The sequence below is a fragment of the Schistocerca americana genome, chromosome 6 (assembly GCF_021461395.2).
Source record: "Schistocerca americana isolate TAMUIC-IGC-003095 chromosome 6, iqSchAmer2.1, whole genome shotgun sequence".
Lineage (NCBI taxonomy): Eukaryota > Metazoa > Arthropoda > Insecta > Orthoptera > Acrididae > Schistocerca > Schistocerca americana.
This window is the reverse complement of record NC_060124.1, coordinates 622,795,194-622,810,012: the sequence shown is the minus strand read 5'-3', so window position 1 is coordinate 622,810,012 and position 14,819 is coordinate 622,795,194.

Genomic DNA, 14,819 nt, shown 5'->3' with positions numbered 1-14,819 from the left:
AGTAAGAAGAGTCAGTTTTCTTGTACTTAAGTCGGCATTGTGCCTTTTCTATTTAATTCCGATGCAATTTGTGTGTTTCATCGTCAATAAGAAGGTCAGAGGGATACAGTAAACCTGAAGTGAAGCATCGGAATCTATAACTAGTGTCACAGGAATGGTTCAAAACATAGACAGTAAGAAGAGTCAGTTTTCTTCGACTTAAGTCGGCATTGTGCCTTTTGTATATCATTCCGATGCAATTTCTGTGTTTCATCGTCAATAAAATGGTCAGAGAAATACAGTGAACCTGAAGTGAAGCATCGGAATCTATAACTAGTGTCACAGGAATACTTCAAACCATAGACAGTAAGAAGAGTCAGTTTTCTTGTACTTAAGTCGGCATTGTATCTTTTGTATTTAATTCCGATGCAATTTCAGCGTTTCATCGTCAATAAGAAGGTCAGAGGGATACGGTAAACCTGATGTGAAGGATCGTAATCTGTAACTAGTGTCACAGGAATGGTTCAAAACATAGACAGTAAGAAGAGTCAGTTATCTTGTACTTAAGTCGGCATTGTGCCTTTTGTATTTAATTCCGAAGCAATTTCTGTGTTTCATCGTCAATAAGAATGTCAGAGGGATACTGTAAACCTGAAGTAAAGCATCGGAACCTGTAACGAGTGTCACATGAATGGTTCAAAACATAGACAGTAAGAAGAGTCAGTTTTCTTGTACTTAAGTCGGCATTGTACCTTTTGTATTTAATTCCGATGCAATTTCTGTGTTTCATCGTCAATGAGAAGGGCAGCGGGATACAGTAAACCTGCAGAGAAGCATCGGCATCTATAACTAGTTTCACTTGAATGGTTCAAAACATAGACAGTAAGAAGAGTCAGTTTTCTTGTTCTTAAATCGGCATTGTGCCGTTTGTAATTAATTCCGATGCAATTTCTGTATTTCATCGTCAATAAGAAGGTCAGAGGGATACAGTGAACCTGAAGTGATGCTTCGGAATCTATAACTAGTGGCACAGGAATGGTTCAAAACATAGACAGTAAGAAGAGTCAGTTTTCTTGTACTTAAGTCGGCATTGTGCTCTTGTATGTAATTCCGATGCAATTTCTTTGTTTCATCGTCAATAAGAAGGTCAGAGGGATACAGTAAACATAAAGTGAAGCATTGGAATCAATAAGTAGTGTCACAGGAATGGTTCAAATCATAGGCAGTAAGAAGAGTCAGTTTCCTTGTACTTAAGTCGGCATTGTGCATTTTCTATTTAATTCCGATGCAATTTCTGTGTTTCATCGTCAATAAGAGGGTCAGAGGGATACAGCAAACCTGAAGTGAAGCACCGGAATCTATAACTAGTGTCACAGGAATGGTTCAAAGCGTAGAAAGTAAGAAGAGTCACTTTTCTTGTACTTAAGTCGGCATTGTGCCTCTTGTATTTAATTCCGATGCAATTTCTGCGTTTCATCGTCAATAAGAAGGTCAGAGAGATACAGTATACATGAAGTGAAGCATCGAAATCTATAACTAGTCTCACAGGAATGGTTCAAAACATAGACTGTAAGAAGAGTCAGATTTCTTGTACTTAAGTCGGCATTGTGCCTTTTCTGTTTAATTCCGAAGCAATTTCTGTGTTTCATCGTCAATAAGAAGGTCCAAGGGATACAGTAAACATATAGTGAAGCATCGGAATCTGAAACTGCTCTCACAGGAAATGTTGAAATCGTAGTCAGTAGGAAGAGTCAGTCTTCTTGTACTTAAGTCAGCATTGTGCCTTTGTATTTAATTCTGATGCAAGTTCTGTGTTTCATAGTCAATAAGAAGGTCCAAGGGATACAGTAAACATATAGTGAAGCATCGGAATCTAAAACTGGTCTCACAGGAAATGTTCAAAACATAGTCAGTAAGAAGAGCCAGTCTTCTTGTACTTGAGTCGGCAATGTGCCTTCTGTATTTAATTCTGATGCATTTTCTGTGTTTCATCGTCAATAGCAAGGCCAGAGGGATACAGTGAACCTGAAGTGAAACATCAGAATCTATAACTAGTGTCACAGGAATGGTTCAAAACATAGACAGTAAGAAGAGCCAGTCTTTTGTACTTGAATCGGCATTGTGTCTATGTATTTAATTCCGATGCAATTTCTGTGTTTCATCGTCAATAATTAGGTCCAATGGATACAGTAAACCTGAAGCGAAGCATCGGAATCTATAACTAAGGTCACAGGAATGTTTCAAAACATAGACAGTAAGAAGAGCCAGTCTTCTTGTACTTCAGTCGGCATTGTGCCTATGTGTTTCATTCCGATGGTATTTCTGTGTTACATCGTCAATAAGAAAGTCAGAGGGTTACAGTAAGGCAAAAGTGAAGCATCGGAATCTATAACTAGTGTCACAGGAATGGTTCGAAACATAGACAGTAAGAAGTTTCAGTCTTCTTGTACTTACGTAGGCATTGTGCCTTTTGTATTTAATTCCGATGCAATTTCTGTATTTCATCGTCAATAAGGAGGTCAGAGGTATACAGTAAACCTGAAGTGAAGCATCGGAATCTATAACTAGTGTCACAGGAATGGATCAAAACATTGACAGTAAGAAGAGTCAGTTTTCTTGTACTTAATTCGTCATTGTGCCTTTTGTATTTAATTCCGATGCAATTTCTGTGTTTCATCGTCAACAAGAAGGTCAGAAGGGACACAGTAAACCTGAAGTGAAGCATCGGAATCGATAACTAGTGTCACAGGAATGGTTCAAAACACAGACAGTAAGAAGAGTCAGATATCCTGTACTTAAGTCGGCATTGTGCATTTTGTATTTAATCCCGATGCAATATCTGTGTTTCATCGTCAATAAGAAGGCCAGAGGGATACAGTAAACCTGAAGTGAAGCATCGAAATCCATAACTAGTGTCACAGGAATGGTTCAAAACAAATACAGTAAGAAGAGTCAGTTCTCTCGTATTTAAGTCGGCATTTTACTTTTTGTATTTAATTCCGATGCAATTAATGTGTTTCATCGTCAATAAGAAGGTCAGAGGGATACAGTACACCTGAAGGTAAGCATCGGAATGTGTAACTAGTGTCACAGGAATTGTTCAAAACATAGACAGTAAGATGAGTTAGTTTTCTTGTACTTATGTCAGCATTGTGCCTTTTCTATTTAATTCTGATTCAATTTCTGTGTTTTGTCATCAATATGAAGGTCCAAGGGATACAGTAAACCTGAAGTGAAGCATCGGAATCTAAAACCTGTCCCACAGAAAAGCTTCAAATCATAGACCGTAAGAAGAGCCAGTCTACTTGTACTTGAGTCGGCATTGCGCCTTTCGTATTTAATTCTGATGCAATTTCTGTGTTTCATCGTCAATAAGAAGGTCCAAGGGATTCTGTAAAAATATAGTGAAGCATCGGAATCTAAAACTGGTCTCACAGAAAATGTTCAAATCATAGTCAGTAAGAAGAGTCAGTCTTCTTGTACTTAAGTCGGCATTGTGCCTTTTCTATTTAATTCCGATGCAATTTCTGTGTTTTGTCGTCAATAAGAAGGTCCAAGGGATACAGTAAACCTGATGTGAAGCATCGGAATCTATAACCGGACTCACACGAAAGGTTCAAAACATAGACAGTCAGAAGAGCCAGTCTTCTTGAACTTGAGTCGACATTGTGCCTGTTGTAATTAATTGCGATGCAATTTCTATGTTTCATCGTCAATAAGAAGGTCAGAGGGATACAGTAAACCTGAGGTGAGGCATCGCAAACTGTAACTAGTGTCACAGGAATTATTCAATACATAGACAGTAGGATGAGTCAGTGTTCTTGTACTTAAGTTGGCATTGTGCCTTTTGTATATAATTCAGATGCAATTTCTGTGTTTCATCGTCAATAAGAAGGTCCAAGGAATACAGTAAACCTGAAGTGAAGCATCGGAATCTATAACTAGTGTCACAGGCATGGTTCAAAGCATAGACAGTTGGAAGAGTCAGTCTTCTTGAACTTAAGTCGGCATTGTGCCTTTTCTTTTTAATTCCGATGCAATATCTGTGTTTCGTCGTCCATAAGAAGGTCCAAGGGACACAGTAAACCTGAAGTGAAGCATCGGAATCTATAACTAGTATCACAGGAAAGGTTCAAACATAGACAGTAAGAAGAGTCAGTGTTCTTTTACTTAAGTCGGCATTGTGCCTTTTGTATTTAATTCCGATGCAACTTCTGTGTTTCGTCGTCAATAAGAAGGTCCAAGGGATACAGTCAACCTGAAGTGAAGCATAGTAATCTATAACTAGTGTCACAGGAATGGTTCAAAACATAGACAGTAAGAACAGTCAGTCTTCTTGTACTTAAGTCGGCATTGTGCCTTTTCTATTTAATTCAGATGCAATTTCTGTGTTTCCTCGTCAATAAGAATGTCAGAGGGATACAGTAAACCTGAAGTGAAGCATCGGAATCTATAACTAGTGTCACAGGAATGGTTCAAAACATAGACAGAAAGAGGAGTCAGTCTTCTTGTACTTAAGTCGGCATTGTGCCTTTTTTATTTAATTCCGATGCAATTTATGTGTTTCATCGTCAATAAGAAGGTCAGAGGGATAAAATCAACCTGAAGTGAAGCATCGGAATCTATAACTAGTGTCACAGGAATGGTTCAAAGCATAGACAGTAAGAAGAGCCGGTCTTCTTGTACTTGAGTTGGAATTGAGCCTATGTATTTAATTCCGATGCAATTTCTGTGTTTCATCGTCAATAAGAATGTCAGAGGGATGCAGTAAACCTGAAGTGAAGCATCGGAATCTATAACCAGTGTCACAGGAATGGTTCAAAACATAGACAGTAAGAAGAGTCAGTCTTCTTGTACTTAAGTCGGCATTGTGCCTTTTGTATCTAATTCCGATGCTATTTCTGTGTTTCATGATCAATAAGAAGGTTAGAAGTATACAGTAAACCTGAAGTGAAGCTTCGGAATCTATAACTAGTGTCGCAGGAATGGTTAAATACGTAGACAGTAAGAAGAGTCAGTTTTCTTGTACTTAACTCGGCATTGTGCCTTTTGTATTTAATTCCGATGCAATTTCTGTGTTTCATCGTCAATAAGAAGGTCAGAGCGATACAGTAAACCTGAAGTGAAGCATCGGAATCGATAACTAGTGTCACAGGAATGGTTCAAAGCACAGACAGTAAGAAGAGTCAGATATCTTGTACTTAAGTCGGCATTGTGCCTTTTGTATTTAATTCCGATGCAATATCTCTGTTTCATCGTCAATAAGAAGGTCAGAGGGATACAGTAAACCTGAAGTGAAGCATCGAAATCCATAACTAGTGTCACAGGAATGGTTCAAAACAAATACAGTAAGAAGAGTCAGTTCTCTTGTACTTAAGTCGGCATTTTGCATTTTGTATTTAATTCCGATGCAATTTCTGTGTTTCATCGTCAATAAGAAGGTCCAAGGGATACAGTAAAATTATAGTGAAGCATCGGAATCTAAAACTGGTCTCACAGAAAATGTTCAAATCATAGTCAGTAAGAAGAGTCAGTCTTCTTGTACTTACGTCGGCATTGTGCCTTTTCTAATTAATTCCGATGCAATTTCTGTGTTTTGTCGTCAATAAGAAGGTCCAAGGGATACAGTAAACCTGAAGGGAACCATCGGAATCTATAACTAGTGTCACAGGAATGGTTCAAACATAGACAGTTAGAAGAGTCAGTGTTCTTGTACTTAAGTCGGCATTGTGCCTTTTGTATTTAATTCCAATGCAACTTCTGTGTTTCGTCGTCAATAAGAAGGTCCAAGGGATACAGTAAACCTGAAGTGAAGCATCGGAATCCATAACTAGTGTCACAGGAAAGGTTCAACACATAGACAGTAAAAGAGTCAGTCTTCTTGTACTTAAGTCGGCATTGTGCCTTTTGTATTTTATTCCGATGTTATATCTGAGTTTCATCGTCAGTAAGAAGGTCAGAGGGATACAGTAAACCTGAAGTGAAGCATCGGAATCAATAACTAGTGTCACAGGAATGGTTCAAATCATAGACAATAAGAGGAGTCAGTCTTCTTGTACTTAAGTCGGCATTGTGGCTTTTGTACTTATTTCCGATGCAATTTCTATGTTTCATCGTCAATAAGAAAGTCAGAGGGATACAGTAAACGTGAAGTAAAGCATCGGAATCTATAACTAGAGTCACAGGGATGGTTCAAAACATAGACAGTGGGGAGAGTCAGGCTTCTTGTACTTAAGTCGGCATTGTGCCTCTTCTATTTAATTTCGATGCAATTTCTGTGTTTCGTCGTCAATACGAAGGTCCAAGGGATACAGTAATCCTGAAGTGAATCATAGGAATCTAGTACAAGTGTCACAGGAATGGTTCAAATCATAGACTGTAAGAAGAGTCAGTCTTCTTGTACTTAAGTCGGCATTGTGCCTTTTCTATTTAATTCCGATGCAATTTCTGTGTTTCATCGTCAATACGAATGTCAGAGGGATGCAGTAAACCTGAAGTTAAGCATCGGAATCTATAACCAGTGTCACAGGAATGGTTCAAATCATAGACAGTAAGAAGAGTCAGTCTTGTTGCACTTAAGTCTGCATTATGCCTTTTGTATTAAATTCCGATTCAATTTCTGTGTTTCATCGTCAATAAGAAGGTCAGAGGGTTACAGTAAACCTGAGGTGAAGTATCGGAATCTATAACTAGTGTCACAGGAATGGTTCAATACATAGACAGTAAGAAAAGTCAGTCTTCTTGTACTTAAGTCGGCATTGTGCCTTTTGTATTTAATTCCGATGCAATTTCTGTGTTTCATCGTCAATAAGAAGGTCAGAGGGATACAGTAAACCTGAAGTGGAGCATCGGAATCTATAACTAGTGTCAAAGGAATGGTTTAAAACATAGACAGTAAGAAGAGTCAGTCTTCTTGTACTTAAGTCGGCATTGTGCCTTTTCTATTTAATTCCGATGCAATTTCTTTGTTTCATCGGCAATAAGAAGGTCAGAGGGATACAGTAAACCTGAAGTGAAGCATTGGAATCTGTAACTAATGTCACAGGAATGGTTCAAAACATAGACAGTAGGAAGAGTCAGTCTTCTTGTACTTAAGTCGGCATTGTGCCTTTTGTATTTAATTCCGATGCAATTTCTGTGTTTCATCGTCAATAAGAAGGTCCAAGGGATACAGTAAACCTGAATTGTAGCATCAGAAACAATAACTAGTGTCACAGGAATGGTTCAAATCATAGACAGTAAGAAGAGCCAGTCTTCTTGTACTTGAATCGGCATTGTGCCTGTGTATTTAATTCCGTTGCAATTTCTGTGTTTCATCGTCAATAAGAAGGTCCAAGGGATACAGTAAACCTGAAGCGAAGCATCGGAATCTATAACTAGTGTCAAAGGAATGGTTCAAAACATAGACAGTAAGAAGAGCCAGTCATCTTGTACTTGAGTCGGCATTGTGGCTATGTATTTAATTCCGATGCAATTTCTGTGTTACATCGTCAATACGAAAGTCAGCGGGATACAGTAAACCTGAAGTGAAGCATCGGAATCTATAACTAGTGTCACAGGAAAGGTTCAAAACATAGACAGTAAGAAGAGTCAGTCTTCTAGTACTTACGTAGGCATTGTGCCTTTTGTATTTAATTTCGATGCAATTTCTGTGTTTCATCGTCAATAAGGAGCTCAGAGGGATACAGAAAACCTGTAGTGAAGCATCGATATCTATAACTAGTGTCACAGCAATGGTTCAAATCAGAGACAGTAAGAAGAGTCAGTTTTCTTGTACTTAATTCGGCATTGTGCCTTTTGTATTTAATTCCGATGCAATTTCTGTGTTTCATCGTCAATAAGAATGTCAGAGGGATACAGTAAACCTGAAGTGAGGCATCGGAATCTATAACTTGTGTCACGGGAATGGTTCAAAACATAGACAGTACGAAAAGTCAGTTCTCTTGTACTTAAGTCGGCATTGTGCCTTTTCTATTTAATTCCGATGCAATTTCTGTGTTTCATCGTCAATAAGAAGGTCAGAGGGACGCAGTAAACCTGAAGTGAAGCATCGGAATCTATTACCAGTGTCACAGGAATGGTTCAAAACATAGACAGTAAGAAGAGTCAGTCTTGTTGTACTTAAGTCGGCATTATGCCTTTTGTATTTAATTCCGATGCAATTTCTGTGTTTCATCGTCAATAAGAAGGTCAGAGGAATACAGTAAAAATGAAGTGAAGCTTAGGAATCTATAACTAGTGTCACAGGAATGGTTCAAAACATAGACAGTAGGAAGAGTCAGTCTTCTTGTACTTAAGTCGGCATGGTGCCTTTTGTATTTAATTCCGATGCAATTACTGTGTTTCATCGTCAATAAGAAGGTCCAAGGGATTTAGTAAACCTGAAGTGTAGCATCGGAATAAATAACTAGTGTCACAGGAATGGTTGAAAGCATAGACAGTAAGAAGAGCCAGTCTTCTTGTACTTGAATCGGCATTGTGCCTATGTATTTAATTCCGATGCAATTTCTGTGTTTCATCGTCAATAAGAAGGTCCAAGGGATACAGTAAACCTGAAGCGAAGCATCGGAATCTATAACTAGTGTCACAGGAATGGTTCAAAGCACAGACAGTAAGAAGAGCCAGTCTTCTTGTACTTGAGTCGGCATTGTGCCTATGTATTTAATTCCCATGCAATTTCTGTGTTACATCATCAATAAGAAAGTCAGAGGGATACAGTAAACCTGAAGTGAAGCATCGTAATCTATAACTAGTGTCACAGGAATGGTTCAAAACATAGACAGTAAGAAGAGTCAGTCTTCTTGTTTTTACGTAAGCATTGTGCCTTTTGTATTTAATTCCGATGCAATTTCTGTGTTTCGTCGTCAATGAGGTGCTCAGAGGGATACAGTAAACCTGTAGTGAAGCATCGGAATCTATAACTAGTGTCAGAGGAATGGTTTAAAACATAGACAGTAAGAAGAGTCAGTTTTCTTGTACTTAATTCGGCATTGTGCCTTTTGTGTTTAATTCCGACGCAATTTCTGTGTTTCATCGTCAATAAGAATGTCAGAGGGATATAGTAAACCTGAAGTGAAGCATCGGAATCTATAACTTGTGTCATGGGAATGGTTCAAAACATAGACAGTAAGAAAAGTTAGTTTTCTTGTTCTTAAGTCGGCATTTTGCCATTTCTATTTAACTCCGATGCAATTTCTGTGATTCATCGTCAATAAGAAGGTCAGAGGGATTCAGTAAACCTTAAGTGAAGCATCGGAATCTATAACTAGTGACACAGGAATGGTTCAAATCATAGACAGTAAGAACAGCCAGTCTTCATGTACTTGAGTCGGCATTGTGCCTTTAGAATTTAATTCCGATGCAATTTCTGTGTTTCATCGTCAATAAGAAGGTCAGAGGGATACAGTAAACCCGAAGTGAAGTATCGGAAACTATAACTAGTGTCACAGGAATGGTTCCAAACATATACAGTAAGAAGAGCCAGTCTTCTTGTACTTGAGCCGGCATTATGCCTTTTGTATTTAATTCCGATGCAATCTCTGTGTTTCATCGTCAATAAGAGGGTCCAAGGAATACAGTAAACATATAGTGAAGCATAGGAATCTAAAACTGGTCTCACAGGAAATGTTCAAAAGACAGTCTGTAAGAAGAGTCAGTCTTCTTGTACTTAAGTCGGCATTGTGGCTTTTGTATTTAATTCCGATGCAATTTCAGTGTTTCATCGTCAATAAGAAGGTCCAAGGGATACAGTAAACAAATAGAGAAGCATCAGAATTTAAACTGGTCTCACAGGAAATGTTCAAACATAGTCAGTAAGAAGAGTCAGTCTTCTTGTACCTAAGTCGGCATTGTGCCTTTTGTATTTAATTCCGATGAAATTTCTGTGTTTCATCGTCAATAAGAAGGTCCAAGGGATACAGTAAAACTGAAGTGAAGCATCCGAATCTAAAACTGGTCTCACCTGAAAGGTTCAAAACATAGACAGTAAGAAGAGTTACTTTTCTTGTAGTTATGTCAGCATTGTGCCTTTTCTATTTAATTGCGTATCAATTTCTGTGTTTCATTATCAATATGAATGTCCAAGGGATACAGTAACCCTGAAGTGAAGCATCGGAATCTAAAACCGGTCCCACAGAGAAGCTTCAAAACATAGACAGTAAGAAGAGCCAGTCTACTTGTACTTGAGCCGGCATTGCGCCTTTCGTATTTAATTCTGATGAAATTTCTGTGTTTCATTGTCAATAAGACGGTCCAAGGGATACAGTAAAAATATAGTGAAGCATCGGAATCTAAAACTGGTCTCACAGGAAAAGTTCAAATCATAGTCAGTAAGAAGAGTCAGTCTTCTTGTACTTAAGTCGGTATTGTGCTTTTTGTATTTAATTGTGATTCAATTTCTGTGTTTCATTGTCTATAAGAAGGTCCAAGGGATACAGTAAAAATATAGTGAAGCATCGGAATCTAAAACTAGTCTCACAGGAAATGTTCAAAACATAGTCTGTAAGAAGAGTCAGTCTTCTTGTACTTAAGTCGGTATTGTGCTTTTTGTATTTAATTACGATGCAATTTCTGTGTTTCATCGTCAATAAGAAGGTCCAAGGGATACAGTAAACATATAGTGAAGCATCGGAATCTATAACCGGTCTCACAGGAAAGGTCGAAAACATAGACAGTCAGAAGAGCCAGTCTTCTTGAATTTGAGTCGGCATTGTGCCTTTTGTCATTAATTCCGATGCAATTTTTGTGTTTCATCGTCAATAAGATGGTCAGAGGGATACAGTAAATCTGAGGTGAAGCATCGCAATCTATAACTCGTGTCACAGGAATGGTTCAAAACATAGACAGTAACAAGAGTCAGTCTTCTTGGACTTAAGTCGGCAATGTGACTTTTATATTTTATACCGATGCAATTTCCGTGTTTAATCGTCAATAAGAAGGTCCAAGTGATACAGTAAACCTGAAGTGAAGCATCGGAATCTATAACTAGTGTCACAGGAAAGGTTCAAAGTATAGACAGTAGGAAGAGTCAGTCTTCTTGTACTTAAGTTGGCATTATGCCTTTTGTATTCAATTCCGATGCAATGTCTGTGTTTCATCGTCAATAAGAAGCTCCAAGGGATACAGTAAACCTGAAGTGAAGCATCGGAGTCTATAACTAGTGTCACAGGAATGGTTCAAAACATAGACAGTAAGAAGAGTCAGTCTTCTTGTACTTAAGTCGGCATTGTGCGTTTTGTATTTAATTCCGATGCAATTTCTGTGTTTCATCGTCAATAAGAAGGTCCAAGGGATACAGTAAACCTGAAGTGAAGCATCGGAATCTTTAACTAGTGTCACAGGAATGGTTAAAAACATAGACAGTTGGAAGAGCCCGTCTTCTTGTACTTGAATCGGCATTGTGCCTATGTATTTAATTCCCATGCAATTTCTGTGTTTCATCGTCAATAAGAAGGTCCAAGGGATACAGTAAACCTGAAGCGAAGCATCGGAATCTGTAACTAGTGTCACAGGAAATGTTCAAAACATAGACAGTAAGAAGAGCCAGTCTTCTTGTACTTGAGTCGGCATTGTGCCTATGTATTTAATTCCCATGCAATTTCTGTGTTACATCATCAATAAGAATGTCAGAGGGATACAGTAAACTTGAAGTGAAGCATCGGAATCTATAACTAGTGTCACAGGAATGGTTCAAAACGTAGACAGTAAGAAGGGTCAGTCTTCTTGTTCTTACGTAGGCATTGTGCCTTTTGTATTTAATTCCGATGCAATTTCTGTGTTTCATCGTCAATAAGGAGTTCATAGGGATACAGTAAACCTCTAGTGAAGCATCGGACTCTATAACTAGTGTCACAGGAATGGTTCAAAACATAGACAGTAAGAAGAGTCAGTTTTCTCTTACCTAATTCGGCATTGTGCCGTTTGTATTTAATTCCGATGCAATTTCTGTGTTTCATCGTCAATAAGAATGTCAGAGGGATACAGTAATCCTGATGTGAAGCATCGGAATCTATAACTTGTGTCACGGGAATGGTTCAAAACATAGACAGTAAGAAAAGTCAGTTTTCTTGTACTTTAGTCGGCATTGTGCCTTTTCTGTTTAATTCCGATGCAATTTCTGTGTTTCATCGTCAATAAGAAGGACAGAGGGATAAAGTTAACCTGAAGTGAAGCATCGGAATCTATAACTAGTGTCACAGGAATGGTTCAAAACATAGACAGTAAGAAGAGCCGGTCTTCTTGTACTTGAGTCGGAATTGTGCCTATGTATTTAATTCCGATGCAATTTCTGTGTTTCATCGTCGATAAGAAGGTCAGAGGGATACAGTAAACCTTAAGTGAAGCATAGGAATCTATAACTAGTATCACAGGAATGGTTCAAAACATAGACAGTAAGAAGAGCCAGTCTTCATGTACTTGAGTCGGAATTGTGCCTTTTGTATTTAATTCCGATGCAATATCTGTGTTTCATCATCAATAAGAAGGTCAAAGGGATACAGTAAACCTGAAGTGATGCTTCGGAATCTATAAAAAGTGTCACAGGAATAGTTCAAAACATAGACAGTAAGAAGTGTCAGTTTTCTTGTACTTAACTCGGCATTGTGCGTTTTGTATTTAATTCCGATGAAATTTCTGTGTTTCATCGTCAATAAGAAGGTCAGAGCGTTACAGTAAACCTGAAGTGAAGCATTGGAATCGATAACTAGTGTCACAGGAATGGTTCAAAACACAGACAGTAAGAAGAGTCAGATTTCTTGTACTTAAGTCGGCATTGTGCCTTTTGTATTTAATTACGATGCAATTTCTGTGTTTCATCGTCAATAAGAAGGTCAGAGGGATACAGTAAACCTGAAGTGAAGCATCGAAATCCATAACCAGTGTCACAGGAATGGTTCAAAACAAAGGCAGTAAGAAAAGTCAGTTTTCTTGTACTTAAGTCGGCATTTTGCCTTTTGTATTCAATTCCGTTGCAATTTCTGTGTTTCATCGTCAATAAGAAGGTCAGAGGGATACAGCAAACCGGAAGGGAAGCATCGGAATGTGTAACTAGTGTCACAGGAATGTTTCAAACCATAGACAGTAAGAAGAGTCAGTTTTCTTGTACTTAAGTCGGCATAGCGCCTTATCTATTTAATTCCGATGCAATTTCTGTATTTCGTCGTCAATAAGAAAGTCCATGGGATACAGTAAACCTGAAGTGAAGCAACGGAATCTAAAACCGGTCTCACAGGAAAGTTTCAAAACATAGACAGTAAGAAGAGCCAGTCTTCTTGTACTAGAGTCGGCATTGTGCCTTTTGTATTTAATTCCGATGCAATGTCTGTGTTTCATCGTCAATACAAAGGTCAGAGAGATACAGTATATCTGAAGTGAAGCATCGGAATCTATAACTAGTGTCAAAGGAATGGTTCAAAGTATAGACAGTAGGGAGAGTCAGTCTTCTTGTACTTAAGTCGGCATTGTGCCTTTTGTATTCAATTCCGATGCAATTTCTGTGTTTCATCGTCAATAAGAAGGTCCAAGGGATTCAGTAAACCTGAAGTGAAGCATCGGAATCTTTAACTAGTGTCACAGGAATGGTTCAAAACATAGACAGTAGGAAGAGTTAGTCTTCTTGTACTTAAGTCGGCATTGTGCCTTTTGTATTTAATTCCGATGCAATTTCTGTGTTTCATCGTCAATAAGAAGGTCCAAGGGATACGGTAAACCTGAAGTGTAGCATCGGAATCAATAACTAGTGTCACAGGAATGGTTCAAAACATAGACAGTAAGAAGAGCCAGTCTTCTTGTACTTGAATCCGCATTGTGCCTATGTATTTAATTCCCATGCAATTTCTGTGTTTCATCGTCAATAAGAAGGTCCAAGGGATACAGTAAACCTGAAGCAAAGCATCGGAATCTTTAACTAGTGTCACAGAAATGGTTCAAAGCATAGACAGTAAGAAGAGCCAGTCTTCTTGTACTTGAGTCGGCATTGTGCCTATGTATTTAATTCCCATGCAATTTCTGTGTTACATCATCAATAAGAATGTCAGAGGGATACAGTAAACTTGAAGTGAAGCATCGGAATCTATAACTAGTGTCACAGGAATGGTTCAAAACATAGACAGTAAGAAGAGTCAGTCTTCTTGTTCTTACGTAGGCGTTGTGCCTTTTGTATTTAATTCCGATGCAATTTCTGTGTTTCATCGTCAATACGGAGTTCAGAGGGATACAGTAAACCTCTAGTGAAGCATCGGAATCTATAACTAGTGTCACAGGAATGGTTCAAAACATAGACAGTAAGAAGAGTCAGTCTTCTTGTACTTAAGTCGGCATTGTGCCTTTTGTATTTAATTCCGATGCAATTTCTGTGTTTCATCGTCAATAAGAAGGTCCAAGGGATACAGTAAACCTGAAGTGAAGCATCGGAATCTTTAACTAGTGTCACAGGAATGGTTCAAAACATAGACAGTAGGAAGAGTTAGTCTTCTTGTACTTAAGTCGGCATTGTGCCTTTTGTATTTAATTCCGATGCAATTTCTGTGTTTCATCGTCAATAAGAAGGTCCAAGGGATACGGTAAACCTGAAGTGTAGCATCCGAATCAATAACTAGTGTCACAGGAATGGTTCAAAACATAGACAGTAAGAAGAGCCAGTCTTCTTGTACTTGAATCGGCATTGTGCCTATGTATTTAATTCCCATGCAATTTCTGTGTTTCATCGTCAAAAAGAAGGTCCAAGGGATACAGTAAACCTGAAGCAAAGCACCGGAATCTGTAACTAGTGTCACAGAAATGGTTCTAAAGAATAGACAGTAAGAAGAGCCAGTCTTCTTGTACTTGAGTCGGCATTGTGCCTA